Raw genomic sequence first — 5,948 nt, 5'->3', positions numbered from 1 at the left:
GAATCACATTCTCCAAACGTGGCCGCTGCTCCTGCGATTCCCCTTTCCTTATCTCCCTACGCCTGTGCCCCCTCTTCCCCAAGTCCCCACCGGGGGCTATGGTGTGGGGAAGCCCACTCTCCTTCCAACTGGTGCCAGGGCTTCAGTCCCTGACATCTGGATTATACCACAGCGCCAAAGCCACGCTTTCCAATGCCACTCAGTCCTGCTTTCTTGAAGAATTTCGTTCTTGAAATTCTCTTCTCCTGGGGCTTCTGAGATGTCAGTCTCCCCTCAGTTTATTTGATCTCTGTAGGAGCTTTTTCTCCATCTCCCTCGCCAGTTTCCTTTTCCCCACCAGTCCCATAAATTTTACCATTCTAAATAAGCTGGGCACGGTGCCCACGCTTGTAATCCCAGAATTTGGGGCCTGAGACAGTCTCAACTACCACTTAGTGAAACCCTTTGCAACTCAGTGAGACCCTGTTTTAAAATAAAAAATAAAAAAATAGGGCTGGGGATGTAGCTCAGAGTTAAAATGCCCTTGGGTTCCATCTCCTGTACCAAACCAAACCAAACAAAAAATGCCATTCTTACAGCTCTGCCATGGGTTTCCACCAGTCATTACACGTTCTTCTTGGACAATCTCACTCATAGCCAAGACTTTAATAATCCCCAAATGCCAATAAAGCCGAAATCTAAGTCCTGAGCTTTGAAATATAGCAACAGGTGCTCCATTGGATATTGACACCCACGGGTGTCTCAGGGACATGGTGGCATAAGCCTGCAATTCCAAGTACTCAAGAGGCTGAATAAGGAGGATCACAAATTTGAGGCCAGCCTGGGCAACTTACTAAGACCCTATCTGAAGAAAAAAATTTTAAAAGGGCTTGGGAAGCTGGGCATAGTGATGCAAGCTTGTAATCCCAGCATTTGGGAGGCTGAGACAAGAGGATCGTGGTTAGCTCCAGCCTCAGCTACTTAGTGAGGCCCTCTGCAACTTAGTAAAATCTTGTTTCAAAATAAAGAATAAAGAAGCCAGGCATGGTGGTGCACCTTTATAATCCCAGTATTTGGGAGGCTGAGACAGGAGGAACTGGGTTTGCAGACAGCAGTGAGGCCCTTTGCAACTTGGTGAGATCCTGTTTCAAAATAAAGAATAAAGCTTGGTGTGGTAGCACACGCTTGTAATCCCCATGCTTGGGAAGCTGAAATAGGAGGATCGCACAGGTTCGAAGCCAGCCTCAGCTACTTAGTGAGGCTCTCAGCAACTTAGTGAGACCCTGTTTCCAAATAAAATATAAAATAGGTCTGGGAGTATTACCCGGAGGTAGAAAGCCCCTGGGTTCCATCCCCAGTACCACCAAAAAGAACAACAACAACAAAAAAGAAAGAATAAAATTAGGGCTGGAGGTGTAGCTTGGAAGTAGAATGCCCCTGGGTTCCATCCCCAGTACTGCAAAAATAAGTAAGTAAGTAAGTAAATAAATAAATAAATAAATAAATAAATAAGTAAATAAATAAATAGGGCTGGGGGTGTAGCTCAGAGGTAGAATGGCCCTGGGTTCCATCCCCAGTACTACCAAAAAAAAAAGGCTGAGGAAGTAGCTCAGTGATAGAGTGCCCCTGTGTTCAATCCTTAGGACCACTAAATACATACATACACACACACACACACACACACACACACACATACACATAAATAAATAAATGATAAGTACTTGAGCTTTCAGCCATGCACAGCGATGAATGCCTGTCCTCCCAGTGCTTGGGGGGTGGGGACTGAGAAAGGATCACAGGTTCAAGGCCAGCATGTGATAACTCAGTGAGACCTTGTTGCAAAATAAAAAAATAATAAGCTGGGTATGGTGGCACATGCTTGTAATCCCAGTACTTGAGAGGCTGAGACAGGAAGATCACAGGTTTTTGGCCAGCCTCAGCTACTTAATGAGGCCCTCAGCAGTTTAATGAGACCCTATTTTCAAATAAAATATAAAATAGGTCTGGGAATATAGCCTGGAGGTAGAAAGCCCCCGGGTTCCATCCCCACATTAAGTTAAATAGAATAAATAAATAAATAAAGGATTGAGGGTGAAGCTCAAAGGTAGAATGCCCCTGGGTCCAATCTCCAGTGCCACCAATAAATAAATAAATTTCCTGGGATGAGGATGTTGCTCAGGGGTTGAATACTTGCCTAATATCCTAGAATACACAAAGCCCTGGGCATGATCTCTGGGTTTTGTTTGTTTGTTTGTTGGGGGTGTTGAACACAGGGGTATTCTACCTTGGAGCTGCATCCTAGCCCTATTTTATTTTTTTATTTGAAAAAAGTATCTCACTAAGTTACAGAAGGCCGCTCGCTAAATTGCTGAGGCTGGCCAAAACCTGCCATCCTCCTGTCTCAGTCTCCCTCCCAAGTACTGGGATTACAGGGGTATGCCACTCTGCTTAAATTTTATTTTATATTTATTTATTTGTATGTTTGCTTAAATTTTATTTTATATTTATTTATTTGTATGTTTGTTTGTTTGTTTGTTTAGTTTGCAGTACTAGGAATTGAATCTAGGGGCATTCTACCTTTGAGCTGTACCCCCAGCAGGGTGTGTGTGTGTGTGTGTGTGTGTGTGTGTGTGTGTGGTGCTTGGGATTGAACCCAGGAGCATTCTATTTTCAAGCTATACCCCCAGCCCAATATTTTGTTTTTATTCTTTATTTTAAAACAGAATCTCACTAAGTTGCAGGGGGGCTCACTAAGTAGCTGAGGCTGGCATTGAACCAGGATCCTCCTGTCTCAGCCTTCCAAGTACTAGGATTATTATTATTTTTTTAAATGAACCAGACACAATTTTATTCAAGTTCTCCAAAATCTATACTGAATACATTATAATTGCTTCTAAAATGTATACCACCCTGTATATAATAGTTTTCATTATTTCATCTTTCTCTTTTCATCTATTCTTCAGTAGAAGCCAGAATCTTGAGTTGCCCAGTTAGGAGCCTCTGACCTACTATTCTGGTTAAGTTTCTTTTCAATATTCATGGCCAGCATCTGGCTTCTAAAAGAAAGGCTTTTGGTCCTTTCAATCACTTGCTGATAGGGTGAGACTGCATTGTTACCCATAACCACATGGCCTAATTTAGTCTTGGCATCCAGTCTTGCATTTCTAATCAAATTCACAATCCACCTTTCAGCCTCTTCTGGAGTCATATTCAATTTATCTGCCAACATATTAATGTTGATACACTGGTGAATACGACAAGAAGTCTCAAATATAAAGAGACGGGCATTTTCAATGAAATCTTCAAGACAAGCCACCAAGAAGAAGTCGTTGACAAGCACTGATTCACATTCCCTCAACTTCTTCTGAGCCCCATCCAAGTCAAAGTTGACATATAAGCATTCAACAAATTCTGAAATTGGGTCTTTGTATGTGTAGGACTCCTGCTGAATAACTTTCACTAGATCTTTTAGCACCTGCCGGCGTTTTTGAACATCTTTATTTGTTATGACTGCAGTGGTCAAATAGCGAAGAATGTGTGGACACATTGTTTGAACTGCATTAAGGTATTATGGCTGGTAGAGGAAGAGATCAATAATATTATTACGACCTTTCAGGTGGTTGAAGAAAACAGAGACCAGTGAATGAGCCATGTTCTTTGCTGAAGAGACTGGAGTGGAGAACTCACAGAATTATTGTCTATGGTTTCTTTTAACCGTGTGAGGTCTTCCATGGCTGCATCCCAGTTCTGCATTATGATTTCAGAAGCCAGTTTCCCCCAGAATGAACTTAAAGCATTTCTATCTGTTGCTGGGACCAGCACTCTAAAAAAGTAAAGGTATTCTGCTGCTCCTGAGTAATTCCCACATTCATACTGGAATTTTGCATACCTGTAGAGTGTATCTAAATATTCTTGTCTAAACCCATGCTTGTCTGCCAAGTAGTCAAACAGCATTCTACCGTCTCTCGTTGACTTCATTTGCCTCGTAGTTTCAGGATCTTCAAACATCTTCACAATTGGTTCTGTTTCAGCCTGAAGCTGTTGTAACTGTGCAACAACTGTGGTTCTTTTTGCTCTCAAAGCATGAGCGATGTCATCAGAATAAAGGTTTCTGTACACATCCATAGCCAAGTCTACCATGTTGGTATCACTAAGAAGATCCAATTTCCCTTGTAATAATTCCTTTTCATTATATATCTCCTTCACCGAGAGGAACTCCAGGAGCGGAAAGACCAGATGCCGACCCAAAAAGTGCGCGATGCGAGGAGTCAAGCCATACTCCGCCATCTTGCCACAGAAGAAGAAGAGTTGGTTTGGGAAAACTTTATTGAGAGCGCCGACAGACAGCTCCAAGTACTAGGATTATAAGCATGCACCACCCATGCCCGGCTGCCAGCCCTATTTTTTTGTTCTTTATTCTGAAACAGAACCTGCAATCCTCCTGTCTCAGCCTCCCAAATACGGGAATTATAAGCGTGCGCCATGATGCCCAGCAAGATTTTATTTTATTTTTTATTTTGAAACAGGGTGTCCCCAAGTTGCTTAGACTGGCCTTGAACCTGTGATGCTTCTGTATCAGCCTCCTCAGTACTGGGCTTACAGGCCTGTGCCACCAAGCCCAGCTAATCTTTAGCTTTGCGGGGGGAAAAAATGCTAGCAAAATTGAACTTTGTATTCTATTCTCTAACCTAAATTCCCCTTTCTTTTCACTGAAACATCATGTCCTGTGTTATATGGGAGGGTGTGATTAAGACCAACATAGACTGCCTCTCCCCTAGCTAGAAAGAAACCTCAAATAGTACTCATTATTATGCACTTCAGGTGTATGAAAATGTCCCAAACATTCCTTTTATTCAGCAAGTTGGTGAATGGAAAAGCACTTCAAATTCTAGTTTCTCTTTAAGGTCCTGGGTTACAGGGCTGCGAGCCTTCTTCCCATGATGGCTTCAGGAGGAAGCGCTGTGCCTTGGCCGGCTGCCCACCCTGAGCAGGCAACGGGTGCAGGGCAGAGTTGAGTAAGCACATGCAGGGCACTTGTCTGGGTGTTTAGAAATGGGTTTTGAGCTGGGCGTGGTGACCCGTGCCTGTAATCCCAGTACTTAGGAGGCTGAGACCAAAGATCACGGGTTCATGGTCCAGCCTCAGCTACTTAGTGAGGCTCTCTCCAACTTCATAAGACTCTGTTTCAAAATAAAGAATAAAAGCCGGGCGTGGTGGCACACACTTGTAATCCCAGCATTTGGAAGGCTGAGACAGGAGGATCGTGGTTAGAGGACAGCCTCAGCTACTACTTAGTGAGGCCTTTGCAACTCAGTGAAACCCTGTTTCAAAATATAGTATAAAGATAAAGAAGCCGGGCGTGGTGGCGCACGCTTGTAATCCCCGCGCTTTGGGGAGGCAGAGACAGGAGGAGGATCGCGTAGGTTCGAAGCCAGCTGTACTGGCTTAAGAGACCCTGTTTCCAAATAAAAATATAAAAATAGTTCTGGGAGTGTAGCCCAGAGGTAGAAGGGCTTCCAGGAACCCCAGTACCCAGTACCAAAAAATAAATAAATATATATATATATATATATATATATATATATATATATATATTAGGGCTGAGTGTGTAGCTTGGAGGTTGGATGCCCCTGGGTTCCTTTCCCAGTACCACACATACAATAAAAAAAACGAATAAATAATAGGAGCTGGGGGTGTAGCTCAGATGTAGAATGCCCCAGTACAGGAAAGAAAAAAAAAAAATAAAGAAAAGAAAGAAATGGGTTTTAAGCTGAGTGTGGTGGTATACACTTGCAATCTCTGTACTTAGAAGGCTAAGATAGGAGGACAATTGCAGGTTCATGGCCAGCCTCAGCTACTACTTAGTGAGATCCTATTTCAAAATGAAGAATAAAAAATAGGGTTGGGGTTATTAGCTTGGAAGTAAAATGCTCCTGGGTTCCATCCCCAATACTGTAAAAATAAAAAAT

The 5,948-nt window shown here is 42.9% G+C and overlaps 1 pseudogene across 1 annotated transcript; it reads right to left on the bottom strand.

Moving 5' to 3' along the window:
* Positions 1-2,938: 2,938 nt before the first annotated feature.
* On the bottom strand, positions 2,939-4,266 carry LOC308261931 (eukaryotic translation initiation factor 3 subunit E-like; annotated as a pseudogene). Its single transcript has one exon. The product of its transcript is annotated as a eukaryotic translation initiation factor 3 subunit E-like (transcript).
* Between the last annotated feature and the right edge of the window lie 1,682 nt (positions 4,267-5,948).

The sequence above is a fragment of the Muscardinus avellanarius genome, assembly GCF_963383645.1.
Source record: "Muscardinus avellanarius genome assembly, chromosome: 1".
NCBI lineage: Eukaryota > Metazoa > Chordata > Mammalia > Rodentia > Gliridae > Muscardinus > Muscardinus avellanarius.
Note: the sequence above shows the minus strand (reverse complement) of the source record. Positions and strands in the feature narration are given on the sequence as shown.